Genomic DNA, 16417 nt, shown 5'->3' with positions numbered 1-16417 from the left:
CATGCACGCATTATTTCCCAGTGACACAGTAGTATGTGACTGTGAGGTTGTGGATGGACAACTGGCCAGGATAGGAACTGCTTGAAAAGGTCTAACCAGTACTTTCAGGAGCAACAGCCAGGAAAAGACAAATGGATAGAAAAACATTGGGTAAGCAACACCTTGAAAAGGGCAATCTAATGAACATTATTCTTGCCACACACTAGACAGGAAATCTTAGGTGGAATTCATTTGGTCCTTCTTATTGCTGTGCATTGTTTTTAATGTAAAGAGATGAGCTCCCATGGATTTTTCCTTCTTCCCATAGGAAACACATCGTGTCATCCTTTCTATGTCCTATAAGCCAGTGGTCCCCAACCTTGGCCCCCCAGATGTTCTTGGACTACAACTCCCAGAAGCCTTTACCACCACCTCTGCTGGCCAGAATTTCTGGGAGTTGAAGTCCAGGAACATCTGGAGGCCCAAGGTTGGGGACCACTGCTATAAGCCATACCTGCTGAAAATCTTCGTTCTGTTCCAACAATTTAAGGGGCAAATGCCCTGTCCTCTTTTGTGTCTGGACACCCTACACCTCACAACTCCACTTCAGTTAAATAATAATAATGTGGACCGTCCTAGTCATATGTACAGTGGTGCCTCACGAGACGATGATACTCCATTCCACTGAAATGGCTGTTTAGCGAAATCATCGTCTAGTGAAAAGCATTTCCCCATTGGAATGCATTGAAACCTGTTTAATGCATTCCAATGGGGAAGAATTGTCGTTGTCTAGCGAAGATCAGCCATAGGAAAGCCACTGAGAACCGCCGATCAGCTGTTTAAATCGCTGTCTTGCGAAGCTTAGGTCCTGAAAACACCTGTTTTGCAAGCACGGAGGGAGCTGTCAAAATCGTTGTCTAGTGAAAATTGGTTTGCGAAGCAGGGAGCAAACATTGTCCAGTGAAATTCCCCCATTGGAATCACTGTTTTGCGAATCGCTATAGCGATCGCGAAAAGTCAATGTCTAGTGAAAAAACTGTCATGCGGGGTAACTGTCTAGCGAGGCAGCACTGTATATGAAAACAACAACCTGGCCACAGAGAAGCAATGAGTAATACACTGAGTTCCTTTCAAAGTGTGATGTTCTAGGATTCTGTTCATACCTCTTCTCCAACTAGGTTTCCAGGAAGGTCAAATTAGTGCAGTGAGAGGGTCTCTTGTTTCCCAGCTATGCCCAGACCTCTGCTCTTGCAGCTTCTATTTCTAACAGTTTCCAGTTGTGGTTGCTCCACGTTGCTGAATATTTGAATGCTCTGAAACAAAGCTGCTGCAACCACAACCTCAAATTCCATATCCCTCTTAACAGATGAACTCTGTTTCTTTCATCCTCTAGGGCTGAACAGCAAACCAGTTTGAAACGGTTAGGTTCCAGGACTTCTATGAGTTCAGAGATTCCACTCCAAAAACGGTGGTGGTGGGGCTATTATGGAGAGAAGGGGAGGTATTATCTATATACGAAAATAGCAATCCACTCCCCTATACAGAGCAGGTTATTTTATGAGATCCCAGAGGAGCAATTAAGGCTATGCTGAAAACCTAGCATCTTAGTGATTTTTCTAAGCATTCAGAAGGAAAGAATGGACTAAAGAAATGAAGAGAAATTCTGGAGGAAAAAAAGTGGAAGGCATGAAACACATGTGCCCTATAAAAAGTTTCAGCCCTTCGTATCTCCTCAGGTCTTGCAAACTCAAGGCTATGGTTATCTTTATTTAGTGGTTCCATCTAATAGTTAGTATTCCTCTTTTCTTGACAGTCTTCAGCTTTTCCCAACATTATTGTCTTTTCCAGCAATGTGCCCAAAATATGACAGCCTCGACATCTTCATTTTTGCTTCTACAGCAATTTCATGCTCGATTTTATCTAGGATCCACTTGTTTGTCTTTCTGGTGGTCCATTTTATTTTTATTTTATTTCATTGGTGTATGCTCTATTTTTTTTATTTTGATGTTTGATTTGTGTTTGATTTTGCTTAATTTTGAGTTTATATCCACTATTGATAGTTGTCCAGGGGACGTGGTGGCGCAGGGGACGTGGTGGCGCTGTGGGCTAAACCGCAGAAGCCTGTGCTGCAGGGTCAGAAGACCAAGCAGTCGTAAGATCGAATCCACGCGACAGAGTGAGCTCCCATTGCTTGTCCCAGCTCCTCGCCAACCTAGCGGTTCGAAAGCATGCAAATGCAAGTAGATAAATAGGGACCACCTTGGTGGGAAGGTAACAGCCTTCTGTGTCTAAGTCGCACTGGCCATGTGATCACGGAAGATTGTCTTCGGACAAAAACGCTGGCTCTATGGCTTGGAAACGGGGATGAGCACCGCCCCCTAGAGTCGAACACGACTGGACAAAAATTGTCAAGGGGAACCTTTACCTTTATTGATAGTTGTAATTTGACATATGTCTTTATTTTGTGTCTTAATTTTTTTTATTGTAAATCACCCAGAATGGCCTTGTAGCCAGATGGGCAGTATAGAAGTCGAACAAATAAATAAATCCATGAAGCTCTCCTCCAACACCATGTTTTAAATTAATCATTTTTTCCCTGTCCCAGTTCCATATCCATACATAGTAATGGGAAATATAATTATGTGAATGATTTTGGGGTGTGATCACATTTGCACATAGCTCACATTTTGGATCACTTGTGACATGCTCTGGTGCAAACTATTTCCTATTATATTGACGAATGGACAATAGCTTTCTAGACCAACTCTGATCCATGGCCAAGCTGGATCTTTTTAGTCCTGCAGTAGGGCTACTACTTTTTGGTGCTGGGCTGGAACAATTCTCCAATGGACAGAAGAGAGGTTGCTTCTAGCAAAGTAACCCTTTCTGATGTGATCAGATACCAACCTTTCTCTGATTGCACCCTTAGTCTTGGTCTCTAATAACATATCCTTGTTATGGTTATGTGCCATCATGTTACTTCCAATTTATGGGAACCTACAATTTAGTGACCTCCAAAAAGACCTGTCATGAGCAGCCCCACTCAGTTCTTGGAAACTCAAGATTATGGCTTCCTTTACTAAGTCGGTTAATCATTTATCTGGTTGTTCTCTTTTGCCATCACCTTCAACACACCCTTATACTTGAGGATCTTTTCTTGGTCCTTTGCCTTTCCTATTATCAGTCTTCTTCCCATTTCTGGGTTGCAGTCTCCACTTGGATTGATGACTGAACCACGACATAGAACGAATTTAATAATTCTAAATTCTTTGATCACTGAACCAAGAATCTTTAACAATTCCAATTTCTTCATTATCCACATTTAAGTTCCATGCTTGTTCGGTAGTCCTGATTTTCATCTTCTTAGTCTTCAGCTGCAGTCCTCCTTTTGTACTTTCACCTTCATCAGCAGGCATTTCAAGTTAGAACAAAGTGTCAAAAAAACATAAGAAAATGTAAAAGTGAAGGGATAATCATTGATGTTGTTGCTCTGTGTAGTAAAGTCACAACTAGAGTAGGCATGTTGAATCAGTGAGATTTGGTAAGTCAATTCTTCCACAAGTTCCCTTGAGTTAATGACCCTACTCCAGTTGTGACTGACTATATTTAGTGTTTCAGACAATACTGCCAATACAGTGGTGCCTTGCTAGACAGTTACCCCGCATGACAGTTTTTTCGCTAAACATTGACATTTTGCAATCGCTATAGCGATTCGCAAAACAGTGATTCCTGTGGGGGAATTTCGCTGGACAATGTTTGGTCCCTGCTTCGCAAACCAATTTTCGCTAGACAACGATTTTGACAGCTCCCTCCGTGCTTGCAAAACAGGGGTTTTTGGAACCTAAGCTTCGCAAGACAGCTATTTAAACAGCTGGTCGGCGGTTCGCAAAGTGGCTTTCCTATGGCTGATCTTCGCTAGACAACGACAATTCTTCCCCATTGGAATGCATTAAACAGGTTTCAATGCATTCCAATGGGGAAATGCTTTTCACGATGATTTCGCTACACAGCGATTTCAGTGGAACGGATTATCATCGTCTAGCAAGGCACCACTGTACAATAATAAGAGTGCAGTAAAAAGTATCAAAGAGTGAGTTAAAGGTTCAAAGATCTTCCCCACTTCCAAAATCAGCATTGTTTTCAGAAGTACTCATTTGGTTTTTACATTACCTTTTACAAGAATATTAATGAGTTGTTCTCCTTTGATTTGGCTATGAATATAATTGTTTTGTTATCCATCCTTTAACAATCGAGGCAACCTATTCAGTGTGCTGTAGGAACATATTTTATCTGTTGATTCAGTTAGTTCCCCTATTACCTTGCCTTGCTTTTGAGTTGCTGTTATTGTAATAAAAGTATAAATCCTACCCAACACGCCTTTCCCTTTTTTGGAGGTTATATAAATCTCCAAAGGCTTGTAAGCTGGTGTGAAACACTGGCTTAACTAAGCAGCGTACTTTGAGTTTACTAAAGAAGCTCAAATCCTCTAATTAAACTGACATACCAATTTTCCAGAGATTATCAAATCTAAAATTCATTATATTCCAAGGCCCTAAAATAATTTGACTGGTGTGTGCATGTGTGTGTGTGTGTGTGCGTGCGCGCACGCCGAAGGAGGAAAAGGAGAGGCAGGGAAGTGGTTACTGTTGGCATTTATTTTTGAGCTCTGATCCTCTTAGAAGCCCTTTCCTATCTCTCACAAACTGAAAAAAAAGTTTCACTAATTCTCTGTGTAAACATGTACTGTATTTTCATTGGCACAATCCACCACACAGATTTATGCCATGTGTTGATGCTATGGTTATTTATCCATTTTTCTTTCCATAAGGCTCCTGTTCCTTTTTTAAAAAATAAAATAAAAATTGGTCACATGTTGAGGCAGGGGCACTGACATATGGAATTTATTCTCTTTCAATGTCGGAGGAAACGGAGAAAGCACAGTAGATGAACTTCTCCCTTTGAGGCCAACATTAAATAAACCGGACGACTCACTGTGCCAACCCTTGTCGGCCCAATACTTAATGCAGTAATGTTTCCAACTGTTTTCATGGAATAAGACAGTACAGCCCAAACAAGGTCACAGGCAGCACTTCACTTAGGGCCAGAAACATACTGCAAGCAATTGAGATCTGATTATGAGAATGATATGCTCAAAGTAACTACCTCCACTGACTTAATCCCAAATTAATTACGTATAAGAATTCCAAAATCCACATATTATGTGCCTTCAAGTCCCCTCCAACTTATGGTGACCCTAATATGGTTTTCTCAGTATGTGAGGTATTTAAGGAGCAGTTTCATCAGTGCCACCCCTACCCCTGTGTGAATTTCCATATCTCAAAAAGCATTTCATGAGTAAAGATTTAAACCCAGGTTTCCTGAGTCCTAGATACTCATTCTATCCATTACACCAAAATGGCTCTGTTACCTGTAATAGCTGTATCAAACCAACCAGAAATGGCACAAGAACGCATGCAAGCTTTTGGGAATATGTTTTCTTCATTGGTCAAGATACTATGAACGTAAGTAGGTAAGAAAGAAAGAGGAGAAAAAGATTAAGTCTTTTGTCCTTGTTGCCTCTATTTTGTCTCAAGAGAGAATGGGGGAAGGACCCTAGTGATGCAGTGATGTTAGATTTTACACAGTGTGTAGCCCATAGACTTACTGGCAGCTGATAAGTTTGAAAATGTTGGTCCTCCATCTTAACGAAATATAAATTCACATAATAAACCCAGAATTTTATCTGTCTTTTCTGGGCAGTACATTCATTATGTCCTGCTTGGGGGGGGGGGAGAGAATCACTAGACAGTCAATGCCAGTGATGAATTTTAAGTGATATGTTGAGGTAATGGTGCCAAATAAGGTAACTTTACTTATTCTGTTAAATGATGTTCCAGCCTGCAGCAGTACAAACCCGGTTCTACTGCTAAACAACTGAAGTGGGTATCCACAAAATTGTAAGCAAAAGCAGAGTTGACTGTTTTGGAACCAAACAGATTCTAATATCCACCTTGAATGCTGATGAAAGCTAGTTATACCATCACCTGTGGCAGTAACACATGTGAAGAGATCTTCATACCACCTTTCAGCTGAGAAAGAGAAAATCAAGACTCTTGAGTTGTTCATCATTAGAAGTTGTAACATGTCCCAATGAGAGCTGCAGCTTAGCTCTGGCTTGCTTTGTATGTAGAAGGCCTCACCCATGTCTGATTCCTAGCCTCTCCAGGTGGGATTGGGAAGTTCTGGACTTAGTTCCAGTTAGAGTAGACCCAGGGAATCCATTCCTGAATAGGAAATAAACACTTCAACATGTATGTAAATCTTATTAAGTCAATAGGTCTACTTTAGCTGAGAGTAGCAACTGGATTTAGATCCATGAATTAGCCTCAGTGTAATCTGCCTAATGAAGTCATTGTGAGGGGGGAAAATGAAAAGGGGATATCATTAGGACTGGCAACATATAAGCTGATCAACAAAACAATTTTCATTAATTCATCCATTCATTCATTTATATCCCACTGTTCAGTGATACACCCTCACAAAGCAACTTACAAATAATAAAAGGGGTAGACAAAGAAAATAAAAATATACAAAGCCACCACCATCAAAATAAGAGACAGTAACTGAGGTTTGAAAGCGCAACACTTGTCCATTTGATAGTAAGTTTCAAAAGTTTCTTAGAGGCCCCTCCTGAAGGCATGAGGAGCATTGGAACAGGAAACGAATGCCACAGTTGAGGGGCCATTACCACAAAAGCCCTGGCTCTTGTCCTTGACAGTTCAACTGTTTCATTGACCAGGCGAGGAGTGTCCCTGATCCTGATCTATGCATACAGAGAAAATCATGTGAGCGATGATGATCTTGAAGAGCAGCAAATGAAGTACCATTACAGTAAAACTTATACTAGGTGTCACTATCCTTGGAAAAATGACAGAAACATAAGACAGAATCCTAAGACCTGCCTCTGTGATAGACATGAATCATGCTCATTGAATTGACATTTCAAACAATATGTGATATCATGCACCTTTTTAAAAAAGAAAAACAATAAAGTGCCTTTGGATTGTTTCAAAGGCAGTTTGCCATCTTGAGATGGAGGTTGCTGTCTGATCCAAAGAAATCTGCTCTCCCCTCCTTCTCGCCACCCACCACCCGCCACCATGTCATAGCTCAGTGGTAGATCCCACATTCAGTCTCCTGCCTCTCCAGCTAAAGGATGTCAGGGAGCAAACTTGGCAAATGCTTCTGTCTCAGACCTTGGACAGTTGCCACCAGTTAGAGTAGACAGTAAGACTGGGCAAGAACAGGCCAAAGATCTGACCCTGCATAATGTAGTGTTCATACGTTCAAGATGTAGTTTCATGTTTCTTTAGCCTCTGGGCAATATATAGATTCACATCTCTTCCCAAGAAAGAAGGATAAGCTCCTCCACCAAGTCTTCTTCCTTTACCTGTACCATAAAAATATTCAGAAAGTATGTAAAAGGCCTAAAGAGATCCAACAGGTTAAAAAAGGGGGGGGGGATAAGGCAAGGGAAGCACCCTCTTCAAAGCATACATCAACACAAGAGGGGACCAAAACAGCCTGCTTTCTAGCAATAGTAATAAATGGTGAAGGGCCACTCAATTCGTTACAATAATTATGTTTTACTCTAGGCTTAGGTTTAGTCTATGCTGCCAAAACTGTTTTGTCACACTGGATTATTTTAATGCATTTCAGATTTTGCTAATCTCTGGAAAATCTATGTATCAGTCTAATCAGAGGATTGAGGGGATTCTTTCTTGAATCAAAAAATATACTGCTCCATTAAGTCAATATGTCATGCTGTCTTATAAGCCTTTGGAGATTTCAGATGTGTAGAAAGAAGAGCCCTCCCCCACTCTGCTTCATGTTAGAGTTAAGCTTCTCTAACCGCTGGACTTAAAACAATAAAAGAATCTGTCTAAAGACAACGACATCCAAACTGTTTAGTTTGCATAGTGATATCTGAGATACCCAAGCACTTTAAACGTAAATCCATTCACGAAAAGGCTACACAACCCACCAGTAAATTTTGCTGCACAGCCCAGAACTGCTTCAGGCAAAATGGGGAGAATGGAAGCAATGAATGTTTCCATGATAAATACAAATACCCAAGGCAACAATAATTGTTGAGCATCTGTTACTACATGACTCTTGAAGTATATTCAACTACCGTCCTGCTGTCTTGCTTTCAGTAAAAGTCCAAACTGGTGATAGCAAGGAGCATTCCTTTACTGATAAATTGTTTGGTACTCGGCCAAAGATTTATCCTACCAGCTCTGGTCAGTTGTTCAGTGCAAAACATTAAGAATTGCTTAGCAGCAACGCTTTTATTGGCTCTCCATACTTTAACCTCCATGCACCCCAATACAACATACGTTGAAAAAGGTGAGTCCAGCTTTGTGAAAGGATGTTTTTATGTGACAGGTAAAGAAGTTAAGGCTACAATCTTTGTCTGCACTTATTTTGAGACAACACACTATTGAATTTAATGGGTATTACATCTGCATCAGTATGCATAGGATAAGACTATCCACAAGTCTACTTGAGGAATTCCTTTTGAATTGGTCAGTGACCCTGAGGAACAATTGGTAAAAATCTGGGGTGGCTGTGAAATGATTCTGAGCTTTTGAAGTTCTAAATGTCCACTGACCAAACAGATTGCTCTTAGGAAGACAGAGAACAGAACACTGGTTTGTCTAGCTTAGCAGCAGCCTGCCTCCAATGTCCAAGTAGAATTCTTTCCTTGCCCTATCAGGAGATACCTGGTTTTCCCTTGTGGTCTCCCATCCAAGTCCAAGACAGGGCCAACCCTCCTTAGCTTCAGAAACCAATCAGAAACCAGATTGGGTGTGCTGGGGGTGGTAGGGTTGTATTCCCTTGATGTTCACTGCTGTATGGTTCAGAAGACATGGTTAGCTGAAATCAAAAAGTTACCCATGCTTCTTTTTTTATGCTTACTGTTTCAGTCCAATGAGTAGTAACTGTCTGCTGTCATGTCTTTGGTTTTCTTCTTTCCCACTGGTACTATACTGTGGCTGAATGTGCTTAACTGTATTAGGTCTTGGCTAAGATCTGAGTTGACTGTCCATGCTAACTGACACACACTTATGGACTTGAAAAGGGACACTTGATACACTAGGTCAGTTATCTCTTAAATTCATCCTGTGAAATGTCAACAGTGCCTTCTTGGGTAGCACTGTTAAAGATAGAAGCTGTAACTTCTTCAAAGAGCTATGAGCTCACAGCTACTCCCTCTCCTCTGCTTTGTTGAGTGAGTGTGTGAGCAGTCAAAGAACAATGGAACAGATACTGAACTATTTTATATGACTAAGAAATAAATAATGTGTAAGGTCTGAACAATTTGATGGGTGAGTGTTTTCCAAAAGCCCTGTATTTCTCTAGATTAGTGGTTCCCAAACTTTTCAAGTCTTGACCCCCTTTTATAATAGCCAAGTAACCTGCAACACGCATACCTCGCCACCTTTGCATAAAAAGGCATTTTTAATGGAGTAAAGCCATTCCTTCTCAGAAAATAAAGGCTTCATTCTCCCCCAAAGGGCCTGTCTCTCATACAGTACATATACACATGCACAAACTTTAATATTTGGCTCTCAAAGGTAAAGAGAGAAATTGCTTAGCAAGGGCTACAACACATATAAGGTGATTCGCAACCTCCCAAAAAACACTTTGTGACACCACCCCCCTCGGGGGTCACAACACCCAGGTTGGGAAATCTGCTCTAGGTAAAACATGCCAATAAGACAAATAGTTCTTTTAGAACTAGCCATTTCAATATTCTCTGCATTCATCCCCACCCACGTGTTTGTAGGCTAGGGAGGACTATTCAGTCTGAGTAAACTGTGTGTGTGTATATATATATTGATGATAGGCTATAGCAGTGATTCCCAACCTTGGGTAACCCAGGTGTTCTTGGACTGCAATTCCCAGGAGCCTTCACTACTAGCTGTGCTGGCTGGGGTTTCTGGGAACTGCAGTCCAAGAACACCTGGGTTACCTAAGGTTGGGAATCACTGGGCTACAGAACGAAGCTTGGAAAAGTCAACCATTTGTGAAATTTTGAGTGCCCGACTCTTCTTCTGAACTACTTTGGAGAAGTAGTAGTGATGGTGTGGCAAGTTAAGAGGGCAAAAGTAGGGACAGCTCTCCTTCCAACAAGACAGAAATAAATCCTAGGAGTGTTTTAACTTCATTTTTTGGAGGGAGCTGAGCATGTGAACTTTCTATTATCAAAAGAGAAGAACTATATAGGGTGGTGCCTGATTTTTAACTGATGTTGTTTAAGTGGCCAGGGCACATGATAAGTGACAGGCATGTTTATTTGTCCTTACATCTGCCCTGTCTGCATGAAAATCCCTAATAAAAATATTTTAAGGGGCAAGGGCTCCACAATGTGCATTTCATGTATCATCTGCTTCTTAAAACAGTCTAACCAATTTTTATTCTTAGGAAATTTATACAGTTTTCAAAAGGAGCAGGGGACATCATCATCTACTTGTTAAAATATGTTTGCATGGACTGACAATTTCAGTCCACATTAATGAGTGAAATAGCGCAGGCACTGCTCATGATTAAATTCTAGATTAATTCATTTAAAAACAAAGGGAGACCAACATAAGGCTGTTTAGGCAATAGCTAGTGGTTTTTTGTTTGTTGTTTTTTTCTGATTTGGGGAACAGTTGCCAGTTATCAATAGTTCCCTGTCATTCTTTTTTATAACTTTTACAAGTTTTGATTTTGAGATCGGAACTGAGGCTTTAAAATCCTTTGTGTCAAGGTCTCCCTTTGGTTCTGCTTGTGATGCAGAAAATATCCAAGTATGATTCTTTCATTTAATATTCTGTGGATCTGGAATTCCATCCACCCATTGCTTCTTGCAGAGTGGAACAGCAACCACGCTTCTGAAATGTAACAGACAGGAGAAGGGGAATTTCCTAAAGCACAGGAAAAGGAAGGGCTTTTATAAAATCTCAGCTGAACAAGTTAATGCTTGACATCTTGAATTTATGTGAACGTTAACAAGGCTGATAATTCAGACTCTTGTTGCCCTTGGTAACATTCCAGGAGTAATGTTTTCACAAAGATGAACTATTTTTAGACAGTTTTCTCTAGTGTATGAAAAACAAACAGGCTTTCCCCATAAATCCAGGAAGGCGGGCCTCCACGTTTCAGTTCTTTTCAAATGGCAACAATATGTGGTTCAGTCCAGTAAGCGATGCTGCTAATGTAACTTCCATTCACTCCACTGGACTGTTTGTACATATTTACGGTGGAATCCAGTGAGAGTATCTTCAAACGTGGGAAACAAGCCCCAGTGACAGTATATTATTTAATTTTTTTTCTTAATGGGGGGGGGATGGGGAATGGTGGAATGACCTCAGGCCTCTCAGTTGGCTTACCTGGATGAACTATTGTTTGGCTTCTCCCCTCCAAAAACCTGCCGCTCTGTTCGGCTTCTTCCTTCCCTTCCAGTTCAGCTGGGTGGTCTTCCTCTCTAACAAAACCTCCTACCTTCTCATGGAGTAAGAGAGAGAGAGAGAGATGAGTTAGCAAGTTCTCCTCTACTGGTCAGGCTATGACCCATTGCTAGTTAGCACCTCTCTCACTGGGAAGAGCTAAACTCTGAGGAGCTAATCTCCCCCCCCCCCCATGATTGTCTTGCCTGTTGCCCCGGGGTATTTAATGTCTTATCTTCTTCTCCTTCAGTACATAAACGTTAAGGTTAGGTTGTGAAGTAATGTGCCCTGCCCGCTACTAAGCCATAAATGATGCCGTACCTTTCCATGGATACATTTCTTCATCTCTTTTAGAGAGGGGCACATGACTTCCTCTAACAGTCACATTTAGCAAACGTTACTAAAGTTTAGCTTAAAAAAAAACCCAAACAAAATGTCTAACCTAGCCTTAGGAACTGGGCACATTGATTGACTTCCCTTCCTCTCACACCTGAATTCTGCTACTTTTGATTAATTCTCACAAAAGAACATTTTCAGCCATCCATAATTCCTTTCTACTTTTGTACTGTACCTATTAAAGTAAAAAAAAAAACTATTATTTTAAGCTGTGAACTCATTTTGAGTCAATTGGCATGAAGCCTGTAAATACATTTCACATATACTGATGTTTTATATTCTGCCTTCTAGTTGAAATGAATGATTCTTGTGGTAGCTTCTGAAAAGACTGGAGTCACACAAAACAAAATGAATGAGTACAGAGGCACAGAGTGGATCCCTAGTTCTCTAGATCAGCAGAGAGTGCTGGAACATCCTGAAATTATTTTTTATTTATATATGTCTCAATGGCACAAATTTAGTTCACTGACAGGGGAAAAAACACATAGGTTTGAGATTGTTGTATGAATCACTGTGTCTTGGTAATGCGTTTTTATTTATTTTATTTGTCTATTTACAGGCTATCTTTCTCCTGATCAGGGGATTCAAAGCAGCTCACAGTATTAAAAAGAACAGAATTAAAAACATACGTTATACATTAAAAACAAACTATAAAACTGATTAGAAATATTGAAGGATTAAAAACATGTAAAACATTAAAAACTATCTTAACTTTTAAAAATGGCATCCAGGGGGACTCAATCATGATTGTTAAAAGTCTGCCTGAAAAGGCAGGTCTACAGTTTTCAGAGAAAGGATAGAAGGGAGAGGGCCAACTTAGCCTCCTGAGGGAGAGCATTTCGGAGGTTGCCACAGAGAAGGTCCTCTTTTGTATCCCCATCAACAGTGCCTGTGATGGCAATGGGACCAAGATCTTAAGTACCGAGAAGACTTATATGGGGAGATACAGTCCCAATTCAACTGTGCAGGTACATTCATATACAATATCACATGCTTCTGCACTTAAAAGTTATCACCAGGTATTTACTCCAAACATGGTGTAAATGTGGTACTTCTCTGAAGAGCGAAAATATAAGCCATGCCACCACACTAAAGGTACCAGTGAATTTTTAGACAAGTGTTCTAGGTGCCATTGTTCCGCATAGTACCGCATAACTGAAAGCTTAAGTCAACTGAAATCCTATCCAAGTCAATTAAAATTAAGACAAGGTATTAAATATACCACTATCATGTGAAATTATTTGTAATGGCAAAGGTTGAGTACTTGTGTAAACCATTCCTGAGAAAATTATCTGATTGTGTGGTAGATAAGTTGGTTCAGGGCGGCTAATTATAAAGCAGCTATTGAGGCTTTAAAGAACTTGCCAGTAATTACAGCAATCCTAAAAGTAGATTATGGACCACAAATACATCACCACTGTAATCATACTTAAAGTTTACATAGCACTTTCTAACTTCAAAGTGCATTGCAGCCATTAACAAATTAATCTGCAAAGCCTTGTATCTTGCACATCTTTTGCTGACATAATGTATAAACATTTTGTACCCTGTCCTTAGGGAGAAATTTTCCTCCAAAACTACATTTACAGCAACATTTAGGAAGAGCACTTTTCTAAGGTTACGTTCCGTGCAACTTGGTGAAATCAAGACGAAAAAGGATGAGGCTGCGTATTCTGTTCAGCCAAATGAACATTTCTAAAGAAACTGGAAATATTTGTTATCTCATTTATCTCCAGTCCTTTACCAATCATTTTGATATTTTTCTCTGAGGATCGGACAATGTTCTTGGTAATCCAGGGGAGATCTGATCTTTTTGTGTGAGCAGCAGACACATTTTGTTCAGCCTTCAGTGCTCCTTTTCGTTGTTTTATTTCTTCTCACTGTTTTTTTTGGGGGGGGGGTTGCTCAGAGTCATATTGTGTAAATCATTTTTGGGAGGTCCCTCCAGAACATTGCTGGGTATGTCTTGAGAATGTAGATCAAGACATACAGTGAGGTGCAGTTTGGGAGTGAATATATTTGCCTCTTCCCTCCCACTTGTTTACGCTGAGATTAAAATAACAACAGCTTTTCTTTACATTTATGAAAACATCAACAATTCTAGCATTAGATCAGTTGACAGTCTAACTAAACAAGTTCTGTGCTATACATACTTATATAAATGATTTTAGTACAGTGGTGCCTCACTTAATGATTGCCTCGCTTAACGAGGAAATTGCTTGACGATTAGGTTTTTGCGATTGCAAAAGCGATTGCAAAATGATGGTCTAAATGGGAAAAATCTGCTTCACAGTGATCAGTTCCCTGCCTCGGGAACCGATTTTCGCATTACAACGATCTAAAAACAGCTGATTGTCGGGTTTCAAAATGGCCACCGGGTGTACAAAATGGCTCCCCGCTGTTTTTATGAGCCATTTTTCGCTATACAGGCACCCTAAAATGGCCGCCCCTATGGAGGATCTTCGCTGGAGAGTGAGTTTTCAGCCCATTGGAATGCATTGAACGGGTTTCAGTGCGTTTCAATGGGTTTTTTAATTTCGCTTTATGATGTTTTTGCTTAACAGCGATTTTCCTGGAGTGGATTATCGTCGTTAAGCGAGACACCACTGTACTATATTGGTTCTTAAAGACTTTGTAAGGCTGGGGTCACACTGGCCATTTGAATCTATTTCTGTCCAGACTTTTTAAAAGTCAGGTTCAAGTCACATGGTATTTAAACTGGTGGCGGCGTTCACATGCACCAAATGGAAATGGATTTATTTCCGGTATTTTAAACTGGTTTTGGTGTCTACACTGCTGAGATCAGCTCATGTTCTTTCTGTTTTAAGAGCACATTGTTCTTAAAGATTTAGATTTTTTTTAAATGTAAGTGATACACCGACAAATCAACCATCTAGAAGATGCCACCTGGTGTAATGATACTTGCTAGAAACGATAGAAGAGGTGACCCCTTGCCAATTAATGATGAAAATATAAGAACGGGGGGGAAGGCTTCTAGCTGCTTTGTGAGGTGATGCTCCTGACGTGTGGCCTGTCCTCCATATCCAGAAAAGGCCCGCTCTGCACCAGCTCTATGCCTGATGGTCTTCTGTTACCCCAGCAGCTCCTTCATCAGCCAAATGGAGAGAAAGCAGTAGGTGAGTGTAATGGTAAGCATATTCATGAAGTGATACAGCGCTAAACATTTTAAGAAAGAATTTTTTTAAAAAATTAAAAGCAGCGTACCTGCCATCCAAAATCCTCATAGGCACAAATTAAAATAACAGTAGCGTTCATATCCACAAAACAGCATTGAATTGGATTGATTTTAGAAGTCAGGCCTTTTCAAAAAGCCCCTGCCAGCCAATTGGGAAAAAACTCACTTTGCAGCCCACGTAAACAGATTTCACCTGTAGGTCATGTGAACGATAAAATCGAAATCAATTTAAATAACACTTCCATGTGGTTCTTATTGCCAATGTGATCACAGCTACAGGACTTCAATCAACAGCAATAGATAACAGAAGCATGAAATACTCATACAATAAATAAAAAGATGAAAAACAAGTATCTAAAAATGTAACTTTAAGTGAAACAATTCCTTTGGTTCATAATTTTAAAAAATTTCACTATACTGATACTGTATATTGCTAAATCATTTCAGCACCTTTGTGGTTTTTCATTTTGCCTCTCCTTTTCAAAGGACATTGAATCAGTGACTATATGCAAAAGATCCATGAAATACATGTACAACAAAGTACAGTACATGTATTCCAGTAATTGTATATTTCCCAGAACTGTTGTTTGTCCATTTATATATCAGGGTGGAAATGGGTGTATAAACGGCAGCAAAGAAGGTGGTAATATTAGCAGAGTAAGGATAAGCAAGGGGAGGGAGTAGAGGAGAAATGTTACTAATACAGTATCAACTAGTGTGTGGAAAGTTGAAGTAAAATGTCCAGGGCTAAAAAAGCAATGACCGCATGAATCAAGCAACTGCTATGATCTGCAGCTTTGCAGTACAGAAAGCATGTATCAATGTGGAACAATTGTTTGGTCCCGCCCTGAATTTTGTGGAACTCTTCATAAGTTAAAAATAAGTTTGGAGCCCAAACTTACTTTTTGAAAAAGTAAAATAAACTCATATATGTCTGTTTGATTGAACTCAGGGGTTGTGTGCTTTTAAAAATGCCAGCTCTCCTGCTAATTAGATTTCCTATTGGCTTCAGATGAGTAGGTTCCTGCTGATTCTTATATTACAGATTTGGGAGGTAACCAAATAAAACAATGGAATCTGTATTAAAACCTTTGTAAAGTCAAGCAATCTTTCAAAGTAACACAGCCTGTTTCACAGAACAAGAAATCAAAGGCATAATAGCTGGATTTTTTTAAAAAAATGCTTTGGTTTAAAGAAAACATAGATTTCTGAAGCATACTAACAAACCTACCTTCATTCAGTAATCTAGAGACTTAGGGTATGAGTACACTGTGAGGGAAATGCGGATTCATTCACATTCACTCACTGTGAAATTGTACCAGAGAATTCAAGCTTGTTGGATTTCCCT

General features: G+C 40.0%; 1 long non-coding RNA gene across 1 annotated transcript; it reads right to left on the bottom strand.

Moving 5' to 3' along the window:
• Positions 1–2661: 2661 nt before the first annotated feature.
• On the bottom strand, positions 2662–16417 carry LOC144587376 (uncharacterized). Its single transcript, XR_013542534.1, has 2 exons — positions 16301–16417; positions 2662–15262 (listed from the first exon to the last, which is right to left on the bottom strand). It is a non-coding gene; the product is annotated as an uncharacterized LOC144587376 (long non-coding RNA).

The sequence above is a fragment of the Pogona vitticeps genome, chromosome 1, assembly GCF_051106095.1.
Source record: "Pogona vitticeps strain Pit_001003342236 chromosome 1, PviZW2.1, whole genome shotgun sequence".
Classification (NCBI taxonomy): Eukaryota; Metazoa; Chordata; class Lepidosauria; order Squamata; family Agamidae; genus Pogona; species Pogona vitticeps.
The sequence above is the reverse complement of the archived record's forward strand: the minus strand, read 5'-3'. Positions and strand labels throughout refer to the sequence as shown.